The sequence below is a fragment of the Heterodontus francisci genome, unplaced genomic scaffold (assembly GCF_036365525.1).
Source record: "Heterodontus francisci isolate sHetFra1 unplaced genomic scaffold, sHetFra1.hap1 HAP1_SCAFFOLD_43, whole genome shotgun sequence".
NCBI lineage: Eukaryota > Metazoa > Chordata > Chondrichthyes > Heterodontiformes > Heterodontidae > Heterodontus > Heterodontus francisci.
Window position 1 is genome coordinate 2,169,221 of NW_027141852.1, and position 18,367 is coordinate 2,187,587.

At 49.4% G+C, this 18,367-nt stretch overlaps 1 pseudogene; it reads right to left on the reverse strand.

Moving 5' to 3' along the window:
- Window positions 1–16,826: 16,826 nt before the first annotated feature.
- LOC137365029 (U2 spliceosomal RNA) lies at window positions 16,827–16,961 on the reverse strand (annotated as a pseudogene).
- Window positions 16,962–18,367: the final 1,406 nt, after the last annotated feature.

Consider the following 18,367-nt stretch of genomic DNA (forward strand, 5'->3'; position numbering starts at 1 on the left):
TGGAGAGCTGGGTTTCGGTTCTACTGTTAATAAAGGGTTTGAAATTGGCAGCCCGGAGGAAACTGGAGGTGGATCTGAAAGATGAGGGGCCGTTCTCTCTCTGTCTTGTCACTCTGGGTGTCTCCTCCCTCTCGCTCTCTGTTTAATCCTCACTCTGTCTCCTCCACTCCCTGCTCTCACTCTGCCTTTCTCAGCCAGGTCCAGGGGGTCTGTATACAAAGGATCCTGAAGGATTCTGTTACTCATGTACTGCAGTGATCTGAGTGAAGAATCATCATGTCTGGCAGAGGTAAAGGAGGCAAAGGACTGGGCAAAGGCGGAGCAAAGCGGCACCGCAAAGTGCTTCGTGATAATATCCAGGGCATCACCAAACCAGCAATCCGCCGCCTGGCTCGCCGTGGCGGGGTCAAGCGAATCTCGGGTTTGATCTGTGAGGAGACTCGCGGGGTGTTGAAGGTTTTCCTGGAGAATGTGATCAGGGATGCGGTCACCTACACTGAGCACGCCAAGCGCAAGACGGTCACTGCCATGGATGTGGTGTACGCTCTGAAACGGCAGGGCCGCACTCTCTACGGATTCGGCGGTTGAACAACTTGACCCTTTCCAGCAAACGCACAACAAAGGCTCTTCTCAGAGCCACCCACCACCTCACAGAGAAAGCAGTGACCTGGAAATGGGAGCTGGGATAGGCTGTTCAGAACAGTTCAATCAATCTGCTGTGTTCGGGATACAAAACTGGAATCCCCGAGTTTGATATTTCAGTTGTAGCAAGGATGTGCAGTGGATTTGATTTTGTAAACGTGCTGTGTAAACAGTGCCCGAAACTCTCCAGTTAGTTATTTCCCCAGTCGACACATGCCCTCAGTGAAAAGCCACATCACTCCTCCAGAATCACTCATTGTTTTCATAGAATTTCAAAATGATTTCGATGCAATGAGAGAATCCGGGAGTTTTGCAGCAGCCGTTGAATCGGTCACTGGAACCAGACCCACTTGTGATGTTATTTCTCCCGAGACGGTGTTTCCTGCACTGAAACTGAGAGGGTTTGTGAAACTGATCAGTTTCAGCTCAATCATTCAGGGACCTGGAATTCCCGCAGTTTGAGCCCGAGCCCACTTCTGATTGGTCACCCTCTTCCCATTCGTATGTCTTAACCAATCGCAGAGCTTCGAATTGGAAAATGCAGCAAATCATTGGCTCAAATTGTCGACCTGACAAAGTTTGAATTCGAAAAAGCCGCCAATTTCAGTATCGGAAAGAAGCGATTACTGGAAAATCTATCCAAAGCTGATCGTTTTATATATATATATATATATATATATACATGTATGACCATTAAAAAACATTTATATTCCGCTTTTATCAGCAAATTCCTGGCACCATTTTAAAGCTGTTCGTAAAATAGCGCCAGGAAATTGTGCTGATAAAAGCGGAATAAAAAACAAGATTTTGGATGGTTATGTCCATATTTTACGAACAGCTTTAATCTGTAATATTATTGGTTACTCATCTGTAACTGCCGGCAAAATGTAACGGGACAAATAACTCAAATTCGGTGTGGAAGTAATAAATTGGACAGGGTTTCGGGGGACAGTGAGAAGTCACTGAAATAGTTGCTTGAACATTGTAAATAAATCTGATTCGGTCCTGTTACTGACATTCTGGAATCAGACAGTAATCAGCCCTTTCACACAGACTATCGGTGGCTCTGAAAAGAGCCTTTGGTTTATTCGATGATATTTTGGCCGCTTTACTTTTTCTGGGAGCTCTGAGCGCCGGTTTTCTTGGGCAACAGCACGGCCTGGATATTAGGCAGCACCCCGCCCTGAGCGATGGTCACCCCTCCCAGCAGCATGTTGAGCTCCTCGTCGTTGCGGACGGCCAGCTGCAGGTGCCTGGGGATGATGCGGGTCTTCTTGTTGTCCCGGGCCGCGTTACCGGCGAGTTCGAGGATTTCAGCGGTCAGATACTCGAGCACAGCAGCCAGATAGACCGGGGCTCCAGCACCCACACGCTCAGCATAGTTGCCCTTTCTCAGGAGAACACGGCCCACCGGGAACTGCAGTCCAGCCCAGGAGGAGCGAGACTTGGCCTTGGCCCGAGCTTTGCCGCCGGTCTTTCCTCTTCCAGACATTTTCACAAATTCTTTCACGAAGAATGGATATTTTCCACTGCATTTACTGTACTTACAGACTGAAAACTCTCCTCATTGGTCGGTACTTAATTCACCTTATTTGCCTATATTCATCACCAATCAGGTCACTGACAACAGAAGAGGGCGGGATTTACCCACCACAACCTCAGAAACAGAATTTGTCAATTTCAAAAAGCCCGCCAATTTCATTTTCGGAAAGGAGCGGATTAAAATAAATGTCATCCTTCGTCAAAGATTTAAAATCCCTTCTCTTTATTTTCTTTCATTCAACTCCTTCCGTCACCAATCAGAGACGCGGGTTTTAAATGTTGTTTAAATTGTGGATCTTCCCACAATCGCTTTCAAACTGTCCCGGGAGGTACTAAATCCCTGTTCACAGCATTTCCCTGAAGCGAAACGTTCAGTTTATCTTCAATCAGAGCCCAGTGTCCTTCTCTGAAAAGAGGGAGCCGGATCGAATCCTCAAACTGCCCTTAATCTGCTCTATAATGATCCCATTCCGGGCTGTTATACTGCGGAGAGTTACTGTAAATAAAATGATGAATCAGTTCACATTTCAGGAATAGAGTGAAGGAACGGAGGTCTGACTCTTCCCGCTGAAAGCAGCTGTTAAAGCGGTCATTCAGGGGCTGTGCAAAAAAAATAACAGCTTTAAGCAAAAAAGGAAAGGCGAATGAGCGCATTATGGGTTCATGGGACAGGAGACACAAACACAGTATATTATACATTATCTTAAAGTGATTTAATAGAGATGTTCGGATGCAGCTTTTTCAGAGAGATTGTGGGTGGCTCTTCAAAGAGCCGTTGTGTTTGGGATGTTTTTCAGTCCATTGTGCAGTTTTACTTGGAGCTGGTGTACTTGGTCACCGCCTTTGTCCCTTCCGACACGGCGTGCTTGGCCAGCTCCCCGGGCAGCAGCAGGCGCACGGCGGTCTGGATCTCCCGGGAGCTGATGGTGCTGCGCTTGTTGTAATGGGCCAGGCGGGAAGCCTCACCCGCGATGCGCTCGAAAATATCGTTCACAAACGAGTTCATGATGCTCATGGCCTTGGAGGAGATGCCGGTGTCGGGGTGAACCTGCTTCATCACTTTGTAGATGTAGATGGAGTAACTCTCCTTCCTCGACTTTCTCCGCTTCTTGCCGCCCTTTGCTGATGGTTTATTTAAGGTTTTCTTGGCGCCCTTCTTAGGAAATGCTTTCTTCTTCTCTTCAACCATCTTCAGTCTCAATTTCAGACACAGAAATAAACCAAACCCCTTCCGAGTGCGGATTAAATAGACAATCCCACAGCTCTATGCTAATGAGGGATGGGGGAAAATAAAGATTGTGATTGGGTGACTGGCAGTGATGTCACAAAGGTTTCATATTGTAATTGTCTAATTGGTCTCTTTCGCCATCCACTCAGATTAAACATTTGCAACCAATCACAAACACCCTTCCTGCAATCAGGAAGTATATTTCCCAAAGACTGTCTCCAACCCCAGTTTCTGTTGAAAGAGCCGCTTCTTATGTAAAGCTCCCTGGAAATGTCCTGGCTGTTGTTGGGAAGACACATATTGGCTGATTCTGTGTCCTTGTGTCTCTGCTATTGCATGTGAGCGTGCAATTAATTTCATTTCTTTTTTCTCTGATCCTGTGTTTGAGCGTGTTGTGTAATTCGGTAGCTCTCAGTCTCTGGTGCAGTAGGGATTCATTCTGTATATTACAGACTCTGGTACTGTGAGTGTGACATCCATTCTGTATCTGTCAGTCTCTGGTACTGTGTTTGAGTGTGAGGAGATGAGGTGGAATGTTGCAGGGAGGAAGATGGAAAAGAGCGTTGCTGCGATGACACAGCCTTGCTTGAGCCCAGTTTGCATTGGGATTAGGTCAGTGGTAGGTCCGTTGCCAATGATTACATGTCATGCAGTCGGCAGACGATGGTGCCGAATTTCTCCGGGCAGCCAAATTTGAAGAAGATGTTCCATAATCCGTCCCAGTTTGGAGAGTTGAAGGCCTTTGTCAGGTCAGAGAAGGCCATGTAGAAAGGTTGCTGCTGCTCCCTACATTTTTCTTGGGAATGTCTTGCTGTGAAGATTACGTTCACTGTGCCTCTTGATTGACAGAATCCACATTGTGATTCCAGTAGGAGCTCTTCAGCCATGGGGAGGAGGCGGTTGAGAAGGACTCTTGTGATGACCTTCCCTGTGACGGACAGCAGGGCTGCCCCTCTGTAGTTACTACAGTCGGGGTTGTCACCTTTTTTGAAGATGGTCACAATTACGGCATCTCGGAAATCCCTGACATGCTCTCTTCCTTCCACATGAGAGACGTGAGACGATGTATTTGTGTCAAGAGTGCTTCTCTGCTGTATTTTCGAATTTTGGTGGGAATTCCATCTATGCCGGTGGCCTTATTTTTTTTTTAGCTGTCAATCTCTGTCAGTCTAGGATTGTGCTGACGTCATGGTGGGTAGCATGCTGTGGAATGTAGTCAAGGGCACTCACATCAAAGACGGCATCGCAATTGAGGAGATATTCAAAGTGCTCCTTCCAATGAGTGCTGACTGCCTCTCTGTCCTTGATCAGTGTCACTCCATTCTTTGCTCTCAGTGGGGTAGGTCCTTTGATACTTGGGCCGTGAATGATCTTGACAGCGCCGAAGAAGCCACATATGTCGTGGCTTTCAGCAAGTTTTTGTAGTTCCAGCGTTCTTTCAGCCCACCAGCTGTTGTGTCAGTCGATCTACTCTATAGTACGAGTTGGAAACTATTGAACTGACTTTGCCTCCTGTCCAGAAGCAAGGCCATTCCAACATCTGTCATCTAGCTGCAATACGCTGACAACGCCTGTGGGTGCGCACACCCAGTGACCAAGCTTCAAACCCTGATCGATGCATTCAGTGAGGCATATGAAAGAATTGGCCTTAAGCTAAATGTCTGGAAGACAAAGGTCCTCTGCCAGCCTGCTCCCCGACACTGCCCCTCTATATCAAGATCCATGGCGAACCACTGGACGATGTGATCACTGCTCATCCCTAGCGAGCATTGTCTAATCAAGGGCAGCCATCGACAATAGGGCAGCACAGTGGCGCAGTGGTTAGCACAGCAGCCTCACAGCTCCAGCGACCCGGGTTCAATTCTGGGTACTGCCTGTGTGGGGTTTGCAAGTTCTCCCTGTGTCTGCGTGGGTTTCCTCCAGGTGCTCCGGTTTCCTCCCACATGCCAAAGACTTGCAGGTTGATAGGTAAATTGGCCATCATAAAAATTGTCCCGAGTAGAGGTAGGTGGTAGGGAAATGTGGGGATGTGGTAGGAATGTGGAATTAGTGCAGGATTAGTATAAATGGGTGGTTGATGGTTGGCACAGACTCGGTGGGCCGAAGGGCCTGTTTTAGTGCTGTATCTCTAAACTAAAGACAATCCAACATCCCAGGAATCAACCGAGTGAACTTTCTCTGAACTGATTCAAATGCATGTGCACCCCTCCTTAAATAAGGAGACCAAAACTGTGTGGAGTCCTTTAGTTGGGATGTCACTAATGCCCTGTACAGTTATAGCAAAACTTCCCCACTTTTATACTCCATTCCCCTTGCTAAAAATGCCAACATTCCATTTGCCTTCCGAATTACTTGCCTTAGCTGCATGCTAACGTTTTTGTAATTCATGTACCTGGACACCCAGATCCCTCGGTACAGCAGCAATCTGCAGTCTCTCTGATGCAAGTAATATTCTCCTTTTCTATTCTTCCTGCCAAAGTAGACAATCTCACATTTTCCCGTATTATACCCCATCTGCCAAATTTTTGCCCACTGACTTAACCCATCTATATCTCTTTGCAGACACTTTGTGGCCTCCTCACAACTTGCTTTCCTACCTATCTTTGTACCGTCCATAAATTTGGCAACAAAACACTCAGTGCCTTCATGCAATTATTAATATAGGCCATAAATAGTTGAGGCACAAGCACTGATCCCTGTGACACTCCATTAGTTACAGTTTGCCAATCTGAAAATGCCCCATTTATCCCCACTCTCTGTTTCCTGTGAGTTAGCCAATTCTATATCCATGTGTGTGTAGTTTTCAGATTGTGTCTGTCAGTGTCTGGTACTCTGAGTTTTGGACTCTTTCACAATCTCTCAGTGCTACTATTTGTGTGTTAGGTTCCTTTAGATGACTCAGGTTGAGATACTGTGAGTATAGTAATCAACCTATACAGTGGCGCAGTGGTTAGCACCGCAGCCTCACAGCTCCAGGGACCCAGGTTCGATTCCGGGTACTTCCTGTGTGGAGTTTGCAAGTTCTCCCTGTGTCTGCGTGGGTTTTCTCCGGGTGCTCTGGTTTCCTGCCAAAAGACTTGCAGGTTAGTAGGTAAATTGGCCGTTATAAATTGTCACTAGTATAGGTAGGTGGTAGGGAAATATAGGGAAAGGTGGGGATGTTTGGTAGGAATATGGGATTAGTGTAGGATTAGTATAAATGGGTGGTTGATGTTCGGCACAGACTCGGTGGGCCGAAGGGCCTGTTTCAGTGCTGTATCTCTAATCTAAAAAAAAAACCTTTCAGCATCTGGCACTTCGCATGTGTTTCAGACGATAGAGGTCGAGGTCAAGGAGGACCTCCATGAGGTGAAGAGTCAGGAGGCCTCACTCTTTGCCACAGAGGCCTCCAAAATCATCCTCCGGTCCAGAGTCCACTCCATCGAACAGGATGAGATGTGTTTGCACTACCTCTTCCAAAAGCTTCACACAGCTTCATCAGAAGCCTGAAGGAAGAGGATGGCTCGGTAACGTCTTCGCAGTCCGACATACTAAGAATTAGCAAATCATTTTATGCCGGGCTGTCTGACGCGAAGCACACAGACAGCAGAGCTTCCTGTGATCTATCACAGCTGTCTTAGATGATAGCATGAGGGAGAGACTGGACATGCCGCTAACTCTGGACAAGCTGACAAAGGCCGTCAAGTCCTTTGAGACGAGTAAAACTCCCGGAAGCGATGCCTTACTGGTTGAGTTGTATTCGGCCCTGTGGGACTGGATCGGCCCAGACCTGCTGGAAGGATACGAGAGTATGCTCCTGGCCGGCAGCATGTCAGAATCCATGAGGAAAGGCATCATCACCCTCATCTCCAAGCGGAAGGGGGAGAGGGCAGGAATCAGAAATTGGCAGCCCATCTCACTACTTAATTTTGACTACAAGATGCTGTCCAAAGTCATAGCCAGTCGAGTCAAGTCTGCTCTGGAGTTGGTGATTCACCCAGATCAGACCTGCACTGTACCCGGCAGGAAGATCTCTGATAGTCTCGCGTAACTCAGGGATACGATCGCCTATGTACGGGACAGGAGGGTGTACACCTGCCTCATCAGCCTGGACCAGGAGAAGGCTTGTGACAGGATATCGCACACCTTCATGATGGATGTGCTTTCCAAAATGGGGTTTGGGGAGGGAATCTGCAATTGGATCAAACTGCACTTCACAAATATCAGTAGCGCTGTCTCAATCAATGGGTGGGAATCAGAAAGTTTTCCGATCCAATCTGGAGTCAGACAGGGCTGTCCTCTCTCCCCGGTCTTGTTTGTTTGCTGTTTGAACCCTTTGCTGAGTATATTAGGAAGGATGTGAACATAAGAGGGGTGACAATCCCAGGCAGCAGAGCCACTCAGGTTAAAACCTCCCTGTACATGGATGACGTCGTCGTCTTCCGCTTGGACCCGCTGTCTGTGTGCATCTGCAACCAGTTCGAACTGGCCTCAGGGGCCAGAGTTAACCAGGGCAAGAGCGAGGCCATGTTCTTTGGTAACTGGGCTGACCAATTCTTTGTCCCCTTCACCATTAGGTCACAGTACCTGAAGATGCTGGGGATATGGTTCGGAAGGGCCGGGGCGTGCACCAAAACCTGGGAGGAGTGAGTAGCCAGGGTACAACATAAGCTGAGCATGTGGGAGCAGCGATCTCTCTCCAATATGGGTAAGAACCTGGTCATCAGATGCGAGGTGCTCACGTTGTTGCTGTATGTGGCGCAGGTCTAGCCCATACCCCACTCCTGCGCTCTGGTGGTCACCCAAGTCATTTTCCACTTCATCTGGGGATGCAAAATGGACCGGGTCCGGAGGGACACGATGTTCAAACCTCTGGATAAGGGCGGGAAAAATGTACCCAACATTGCCCTCATCCTGATGACTACCATCGTGTGCGGCGGCATCGAGCTGTGTGTAGATCTCCAGTACGCAAACACCAAGTGTCACTATGTGCTGAGGTTCTATCTGTACCCGATGTTGAGAAGGATGGACTTCGTCACATTGCCGCGGAACGCTCCATCCAGTTGGGCCGTGCCGTACCACCTATCCTTCGTGGGAAAATTTCTGCAGAAAAACACCTTTGACCACCAACCCATCAGGCAGTGGTCTGCATGGAATGTCCACAAGGCCCTACGGGAAAAGGAGATGGTGGATCCTGTTGGATGGTTCCCCAAGCAGACTGCCAAAGTCATTAGACAGAATGCCTCATCACCAGAATTTTCAAACAAGCACCAAGGTGTAGCTTGGCTGGTGGTGAGAAGAGCCCTCCCCGTCAGATCCTTCCTGCACGCCCGAAGTCTCACACCCTTCGCACAATGCCCTTGAGGTGGCTGCGGTGGGGAAGAGACGGTTGCCCACCTCCTTCTGGAATGTGTCTTTGCAAAGCAGGTGTGAAAAGAGATGCAGTGGTTTTTGTCGAGGTTCATCCCAAGCAGCTCTGTAACACAGGAGTCTGTGCTGTATTGGCTGTTCCCAGGGACATACAGAGATAAACATCAACTGCTGCTGGAGGACTATCAATTTGGTCTGCCCCACGAAACTTGCTGGTCTTCCAGCACAAAGAGTTGTCCACGACCGAATGTTGCAGACTGGCACATTCCAAGGTCCAAGACTACGTGCTGAGGGACGTACTAAAGCTTGGGGCAGCCGCAGCAAATGTTCAATGGGGAAACACCACTGTGTAAGGTCCCCCCACCAAGCTGAACTGCGGGGCTGGATCCATAGAAAAACCCCTCGAACTTTATCGGGAAAACATTTGTTTGCTGTAAAATGTACATGGTACGTAAAATGAAATGGAAGGGTTGTGAGGCAATTCACTCCTGTATTGAAGGAAACTGATCTCCTTTGCACTCTTTGTATTGTCTGACTCGATGATGTTTGGAACTGTTCTGTATTGTTTTTTCTTACAGATTTTTATGAATAAAGTATATTTTGGAAATAAAAAAAGTCAGGAAGAGGAAAGACCAGCGGGAAAGCTCAGTCCAAGGCCAAGTCTCACTCCTCCCGGGCTGGACTGGAGTTCCCAGTGGGCCGTGTACACAGGCTCCTGAGAAAGGGCAACTATGCTGAGCCTGTGGGTGCTGGCTGCTGTGCTCGAGTATCTAACCACTGAAATCCTCGAGCTGGCCGGTAACGCGGCCCGAGACAACAAGAAGATCCGCATCATCCCCCGACACCTGCAACTGGCCGTCCGCGACAACGCGGAGCTCAACAAGCTGCTGGGAGGGGTGACCATTGCACAGGGCGGGGTGCTGGCTAATATCCAGGCCGTGCTGCTGCCCAAAAAAACCAGCGCTCAGAGCTCCCAGAAAAAGTAAATCGGCCAAAATGTCATCTAATAAGCCAAAGGCTCTTTTCTGAGCCACCCACAGTCTCTGTGAAAGGGCTGATTACCGTCTAATTCCAAAACATTTGTAACAGGAATGGCAACTATTTAAAATGTTTAAGCAACTATTTCAGTGACTTCTCACTGTCTCCCTGAAGCCTGTGTGAAGGGGAATTACTAATTGTCCATAATTTATTACTTCCAAAGGATGTAGGTGCTTTGGAGAGGGTGCAGAGGAGGTTCACCAGGATGTTGCCTGGTATGGAGGGCGCTAGCTATGAAGAGAGGTTGAGTAGATTAGGATTATTTTCATTCGAAAGACGGAGGTTGAGGGGGGACCTGATTGAGGTGTACAAAATCGTGACAGGTATAGACAGGGTGGATAGCAAGAAGCTTTTTCCCAGAGTGGGGGATTCAATTACTCGGGGTCACGAGTTCAAAGTGAGAGGGGAAAGGTTTAGGGGGGATATGCGTGGAAAGTTCTTTACGCAGAGGGTGGTGGGTGCCTGGAACGCGTTGCCAGCGGAGGTGGTAGACGCGGGCACGATAGCGTCTTTTAAGATGTATCTAGACAGATACATGAATGGCCAGGAAGCAAAGAGATACAGACCCTTCGAAAATAGGCGACATGTTAAGAAAGAGGATCTGGATCGGCGCAGGCTTGGAGGGCCGAAGGGCCTGTTCCTGTTCTGTAATTTTCTTTGTTCTTCGTTCTTTGTTCCACACGGAGTTTGAGTTACTTGTCCCATTATAGATTGCTGAACAGAGTTGTTTACCGCCAGTTCGAACATTTGACAACAATTGACAAATTAAATCTGCTTGTGAAATAGCGCCCGGAATTTGTGACAGTAAAAGTGGAATATGGAAACAGGTTTTTAACTTGTTACTGGACTTTTTTTTATTATTTCCAAAATATGCATTATTCATAAAAATCTGTAAAAAGTACATGACTAAACAGTTCTAAACAGCACCAAGTCGAAAATTACAAACAGTGCAAAGGAGGTCAGTTTCCTTCATTGCAGGAGTGAGCTGCCTCACAACCCTTCCATTTCATTTTCCATGCCATATACATTTTACAGCAAACGAAAATTTTCCTGATACATTTCGAGGGGTTTTCCATCGACCCAGCCCATCCGTTCAACTTGGTGGGGGGACCTTACACAGTGGTCTTTTCCCATTGAACATTTGCTGCGGCTGTCCCAAGCTTTAGTGCGTCCCTCAGCACATAGTCCTGGACCTTGGAATGTGCCAGTCTGCAACATTCGGTCGTGGACAACTCTTTGTGCTGGAAGACCAGCAAGTTTCGGGCAGAACAACGGGTGTCTTTCACCGAATTGATAGTCCTCCAGCAGCAGTTGATGTTTATCTCAGTGTGCGTCCCTGGGAACAGCCCGTAGAGCACAGACTCCTGTGTTACAGAGCTGCTTGAGATGAAGTTCGACAAAAACCACTGCATCTCTTTCCACACCTGCTTTGCAAAGACAAATTCCAGAAGGAGGTGGGCAACCATCTCTTCCCCACCACAGTCACCTCGAGGGTGTTGTGCAGAGGGGGTGAGACTTCGGGTGTGCAGGAAGGATCTGACTGGGAGGGCTCTTCTCACCACCAGCCAAGCTTCATCTTGGTGCTTGTTTGAAGGTTCTGGTGATGAGGCATTCCGCCAAATGACTTCGGTGGTCTGCTTGGGGAAGAGGATCCGCCATCTCCTTTTCCTGTTGGGCCTTGAGGACATTCTGTGCAGACCACTGGCTGATGGACCGGTGGTCAAAGGTGTTTTTCCGCAGAAACCGCTCGACGAAGGACAGGTGGAACGACACAGTCCAACTGGATGGAGCATTCCGCGGCAATGTGACAAGGCTTCGCAACACCGGGGACAGATAGAACCTCAGTACGTGGTGACACTTGGAGTTTGCGTCTACACACAGCTTGATGCAGCCACACACGAAGGTAGTCATCAGGATGAGGGTGATGTTGGGTACATTTTTCCCACCCTTATCCAGAGGTTTGAGCATCGTGTCCCTCCGGACCCGGTCCATTTTGGATCCCCAGATGAAGCGGAAAATGGCTCGGGTGACCGCCACAGCGCCGGAGTGGGGTATGGGACAGACCTGCGCCATGAACAGCAACAACGTGAGCGCCTTGCACCTGATGACCAGGTTCTTACCCACATTGGAGAGAGATCGCTTCTCCCACATGCTCAGCTTGTGTTGTACCTTGGCTGCTCGCTCTTCCCAGATTTTGGTGCACACCCCGGCCCTTCTGAACCATATTCCCAGCACCTTCAGGTAGTCTGAGCTGACGGTGAAGGGGACAAAGGATCGGTAAGCCCTGTTCCCAAAGAACATGGCCTCTCTCTTGCCGTGGTTAACTTTGGCTCCCGAGGTCAGTTTCAACTGGTCGCAGATGCTCATCAGTCTGCACACAGACATCGGGTCCGAGCAGAAGACCGCGACGTCATCCATGTAGAGGGAGGTTTTAACCTGAGTGCCTCCTCTGCCTGGAATTGTCACCCCTCTTCTGCTCACATTCTTCCTTATAGACTCAGCAAATGGTTCAATACAGCAAACAAACAAGACAGGGGAGAGAGGATAGCCCTGTCTGACTCCAGATTGGATCGGGAAACTTTCCGATTCCCACCCATTGATTGAGACTGCGCCACTGATGTTTGTGTAGGGCAGTTTGATCCAATTGCAGATTCCCTCCGCAAACGCCATTTTGGAAACACGTCCATCATGTATGTGTGTGATATTCTGTCAAAAACCTTCTCCTGGTCCAGGCTGATGAGGCAGGTGTCCACCCTCCTGTCCCGTACATAGGCGATTGTATCCCTGAGTAGTGCGAGACTATCGGAGATCTTCCTGCCAGGTGCAGTACAGGTCTGATCAGGGTGGATCACCAACTCCAGAGCAGACTTGACTCGACTGGCTATGACATTGGACAGAATCTTGTCGTCAACATTAAGCAGTGAGATGGGCTGCCAATTTCCAATTTCTGCCCTCTCCCCGTTCCGCTTGTCAATGAGGGTGATGATGCCTTTCCTCAAGGATTCTGATATGCTGCCGGCCAGGAGCATACTCTCGTATACATCCAGCTGGTCCAGGCAAACCCAGTCCCACAGGACACAATACAGCTCAACCGGTAAGCCATCGCTTCCGGGAGTTTTATTCGTCTCGAAGGACTTGACGGCCTTTGTTAGCTCATCCCGAGTTAGCGGCTTGTACAGTCTCTCCCTCCTGCTGTCATCTAAGACCTCTGTGATAGATGACAGGAAGGACTGGGAGGCTCTTCTGTCTGTGGGCTTCGCGTCATACAGGCCAGCATAAAAGGATTTGCTGATCCTTAGTATGTCGGACTGCGAAGATGTTACCGAGCCATCTTCTTCCTTCTGGCTGCTGATAACAGAGCTCTCTCTGTGTACCTTTTTGAAGAAGTAATGCAGGCACATCTCATCCTGCTCAATGGGGTGGACTCTGGACCGGAAGATTATATTGGAGGTCTCCGTGGCAAAGAGCGAGGCCTGCTTTCTCTTCACCACTTGGAGGTCCTCCTTGACCTCAACCCCCATCGACTGTAGCCGGAGCAGATTTTGCATACTTTTCTGGAGTCAGGACATTTCCCTCTGTCTCTCTCTCGCCCTCTGAACACCTTTTGAGGAGATAGAACCTCTTGATGTTCTCCTTGATCGCGTCCCACCTGTGAACTGGAGACTCAGGAGGGGTTTCACGGTTCTCCAACCTTTGTAATCCCTTTTAAGTTCCTCAACGTTCTCTGGGTTTAGCAGTGTAGCATTGAGCTTCCACGTCCCTCTGCCAACCCGCCAGTCGTCCTATAAGTGACAGTCGGCCATTACGAGGCAGTGGTTAGACAAGAACACCGGCTTGACGTCAATGGATCTGACCGTGACGGCATGGGCCACAAACAGGAAGTCAATCCTGGAATGGGCAGACCCGTCCAATCTTGACCATGTCTATCTACGCTGCACATTGTCTGCAGGTTTGCTGAATACGTCGTGCAGTTTTGCATCTTTTACTGTTTCTATTAGGAATCTGGACATAGCGTCCAGTTTGCTGTCGTCTCTGCCAGATCGCCCAGCTGCATCGATGATGCAGTTGAAGTCACCGCCTAGGATGACTGGCCTGCACGTTGCCAGCAGCAATGGTTGATGGCAAATGTTCATCCTGGAGTGGAGTTACTAGTGGTGTACCGCAAGGTTCTGTTTTGGGGCCACTGCTGTTTGTCATTTTTATAAATGACCTGGATGAGGGTGTAGAAGGGTGGGTTAGTACATTTGCGGATGACACGAAGGTCGGTGGAGTTGTGGATAGTGTCGAAGGGTGTTGTAGGGTACAGAGGGACATAGATAGGCTGCAGAGCTGGGCTGAGAGATGGCAAATGGAGTTTAATGCGGAGAAGTGTGAGGTGATTCACTTTGGAAGAAGTAACAGCAATGCAGAGTACTGGGCTAATGGGAAGATTCTTGGTAGTGTAGATGTACAGAGAGATCTTGGTGTCCAGATACATAAATCCCTGAAGGTTGCTATCCATGTTAATAGGGCTGTTAAGAAGGCATTTGGTGTGTTCGCTTTTATTAGTAGGGGATCGAGTTTCGGAGCCACGAGGTCATGATGCAGCTGTACAAAATTCTGGTGAGGCCGCACCTTGAGTATTGCGTGCAGTTCTGGTCACCGCATTATCGGAAGGATGTGGAAGCTTTGGAAAGGGTGCAGAGGAGATTTACTAGGATGTTGCCTGGTATGGAAGGAAGGTCTTATGAGGAAAGGCTGAGGGACTTGGGGTTGTTTTCGTTAGAGAGAAGGAGGAGGAGAGGTGACTTAATAGAGACATCCAAGATAATCAGAGGGTTAGATAGGGTGGATATTGAAAGTCTTTTTCCTCGGATGATGATGGCAAACACGAGGGGACATAGCTTTAAGTTGAGGGGTGAAAGATATAGGACAGATGTCAGAGGTAGTTTCTTTACGCAGAGAGTAGAAGGGGCGTGGAACGCCCTGTCTGCAACAGTAGTAGACTCGCCAACTTTAAGGGCATTTAAGTGGTCATTGGATAGACATATGGATGAAAATGGAATAGTGTAGGTCAGATGGTCGGCGCAACATCGAGGGCCGAAGGGCCTGTACTGCGCTGTAATGTTCTAGTTCTAATTCTAATTCTAATTCTAAAGACGGTCAACCGTTCGCTGCATTGAAACGGGGCGTACATGCTGATCAACCAGAGCGAAGCATTGTTGTACATTACATCTGCGATGAGGAGGCGACTGCCCACCACCTCCTTAACTTCGGAGATGTTGAAGTTACCTCCCCGCAGCAGAAGACCCAGGCCGGAGGAATGGCAATCATTACCCCCTGACCAGATCGATGGCCCGTGGGACCACCATTGCGACCACTGCCTGTCGGTGCTGAGATGTGGTATTCCACACTCCTGCAGAAACAGGGGGTCGGCTTTGACCTTGGCGAGGTAATCCATCGCATAGTGGATTTAATGCTACGCACATTAATTGAAGCAATCCTTATACCCATTTTTTTAAAGTTAGTTGTTGCTTCCCATACCATTTGTCCTTGCTAGTCCCAGTCCTTCAGGATGTTCCTGTATACCCATAGTGTACGCAAGCTGTTTCACACTCGTTGGGCTCAGAAACCCCTCCTGGTTTTTCATGCAGGGTTTCTTCCACTGAGGTGACATCGGTGGGGGGGCGGGGGTCTTGTTGGCAGCAGGGATTGGGCTGTTCTCTGCTGTTCCCCTCTGTTCCTCCTCGAAAACATCACTGCTGCCGGCTTTCCAGAGCTGAAGTGCGCCAGATGTGTCTTTGCTCTCAGTGTCCCAGAGCTGGGATGTGTTGGCCATGTCGCTAGGTGTGGCGCTTTGGGTTTGGGGCTTGACAGGCCCATCACAGCTTCCAGTGCCCGGGGGCTGGGGGGCTTTATCTTCCAGCTCCTTTTGAGTTCTGCCGCTTCTTTTGAAGGTGCTGTCGCTCCGGCACTTCCTCATTCAGTGAAGAGGAGCTGCTGTAGTCTGTCTCAGACGGTAGCCTCCTCTTGCCACTGGTTTGGGTGGTGGCCTGTTCCGCTTTTGGAGGTCTTTTCTTTGTGGTTTTCCTTTGGACAAACTGCCACTGACCTGTTTGTCCATCTGCTGCCTCCTCCTCCATTGATTCTGTCTGTGGAGGAGGGGTTTCAGGGTGCAGGGTAGGTGCCGGGTTGCTGGTTTCAGTTGCCTTCCCTTTCTTCTCCTTCTCAGGTAGAAGTTCCTCACTGCAGAGAAGGTTGCTTGTCTCCTTTCCAACACCGGACGCCTTCGTCGAACCTTCTCCCGGCCTTTCCTTGGACCTTGCCGCCTGAGCATAACTGAGGCAGCGTTTGGGGCAGGTTTTGTAGAGATGGCCTGCCGCACCGCACAGGTTGCAACACTTACTCTGCTTACAGTCCTTGGTCTGATGGCCTTCCTTCTTGCAGTTCTTGCAGACAACCGTGCTGCAGTTAGCTGCCACGTGACCAGATTTGCCACAGGTGCTACAAACTTTGGGCTGCCCAGCGTAGACCAAGAAGCCTCGACTTCCCCTGATAGCGAAGCTGGAGGGAGGGTGGATGATGGCTCCATTGGCATCGACCGTCAAGGTCACCTTGACTTGCCGCTTATTGGTCCAAATCCCAAAGGGGTCTTTGACATCAGTGCTGGCCACCTCGACGTACCTGGCGAGAAAGGTGAGTACATCCACCACAGGAACATGGGGGTTGGAGAGGTGAATTGTCACCACCCGGTCATGTTGTGACGGAAGCGTGAAGAGCGGCTCCACTGGGAGGATCGACAGCGGCGCCCGGTCCCCTTTCTCCTTGAACGCCTTCAGGAACTTGATGCACCCCGCCACATTCTTGAATGTCATGTCGATATACCCACTGCTGGGGAAATCCTGCAGGCAGAAGATGTGCCTAGCTTGAAATCCACAGCAATCGATGAGGATTTTCTTGATGAAGAAGGTGCGATCGACCAGTGCATCTCCTTCCTTGTCCTTCACCACCACCCGAATGGTGTTCCGCACTCTCTGGCCTGAAGCTCAAAGATTAGTTATAGCCATTTTACTCAAAGCCTACCCAGGATCAAAAGCCACTGATCATGGTTTCTCCTCTGCCAAGTAAGTACTGATAAGAACAGATACTACACTTGATCTTAGCCAAAAGGCTGAGAAGCTCCACCACTGGCGGTCCTGCCTTCAGTTGCCTGGACCCCAAGCTACTGGACATAGATTTTCCAGGAATTCGCTTCTTTACTGCACTGAAATTGGAGGCTTTTTCGATTTAAAATATTCTGTCAGGTCGACAATTTAAGCCAATGCTTGGCTGCATTTTCTAATTCAAGGCTCTGTGATTGGTTAAGACATGTGAATAAGAAGAGGGTGACCAATCAGAAGTGGGTTCGGGTAAGCATGGGCTCAAACTGTGTGAATTCCAGGTCCCTGAATGACTGAGCTGAAACTCTGTCCAAAGTCATAGCCAGTCGAGTCAAGTCTGCTCTGGAGTTGGTGATTCACCCTGACCAGACCTGTACTGTACCCGTCAGGAAGATCTCTGATAGTCTCGTGCTACTCAGGGATACGATCGCCTATGTACGGGACAGGAGGGTGGACACCTGCCTCATCAGCCTGGACCAGGAGAAGGCTTTTGACAGGAAATCGCACACCTACATGATGGACGTTCTTTCCAAAATGGGGTTTAGGGAGGGAATCTGCAATTGGATCAAACTGCTCTACACAAACATCAGTAGCGCAGTCTCAATCAATGGGTGGGAATCGGAAAGTTTCCTGATCCAATCTGGAGTCAGACAGGGCTGTCCTCTCTCCCCTGTCTTGTTTGTTTGCTGTGTTGAACCCTTTGCTGAGTCTATTAGGAAGGATGCGAGCATGAGAGGGGGTGACAATCCCAGGCAGCAGAGGCACTCAAGTGTGGTGGTCACCCGAGCCATTTTCCGCTTCATCTGGGGATCAACAATGGACTGGGTCCAGAGGGACACGATGTTCAAATCTCTGGTCAAGGGCGGGAAAAATGTACCCAACGTTGCCCTCATCCTGATGACCACCTTCGTGTGCGGCTGCATCAAGCTGTGTGTAGACCTCCAGTATGCAAACTGCAAGTGTCACTACGTGCTGAGGTTCCATCTGTTCCCAGTGTTGCGAAGGATGGGCCTGGTCACATTGCCGCGGAACGCTCCATGTAGTTGGACCGTGCTGTACCACCTATCCTTCGTGGAGCAGTTTCTGCGGGAAAACACCTTTGACCACTGATCCATCAGGCAGTGGTCTGCACGGAATGTTCTCAAGGCCCTACGGGAAAAGGAGATGGGGTATCCTGTCGGATGGTTCCCCGAGCAGACCACCAAAGTCATTTGGCAGAATGCCTCATCACCAGAACTTTCAAACAAGCACCAAGATGTAGTTTGGCTGGTGGTGAGAAGAGCCTTCCCCGTCAGATCCTTCCTGCACGCCCGAAGACTCGCCCCCTCCGCGCAATGCCCCCACGGTGGCTGTGGTGGGGAAGAGACGGTTGCCCACCTCCTCCTGGAATATGTCTTTGCAAAGCAGGTGTGGAAAGAGATGCATTGGT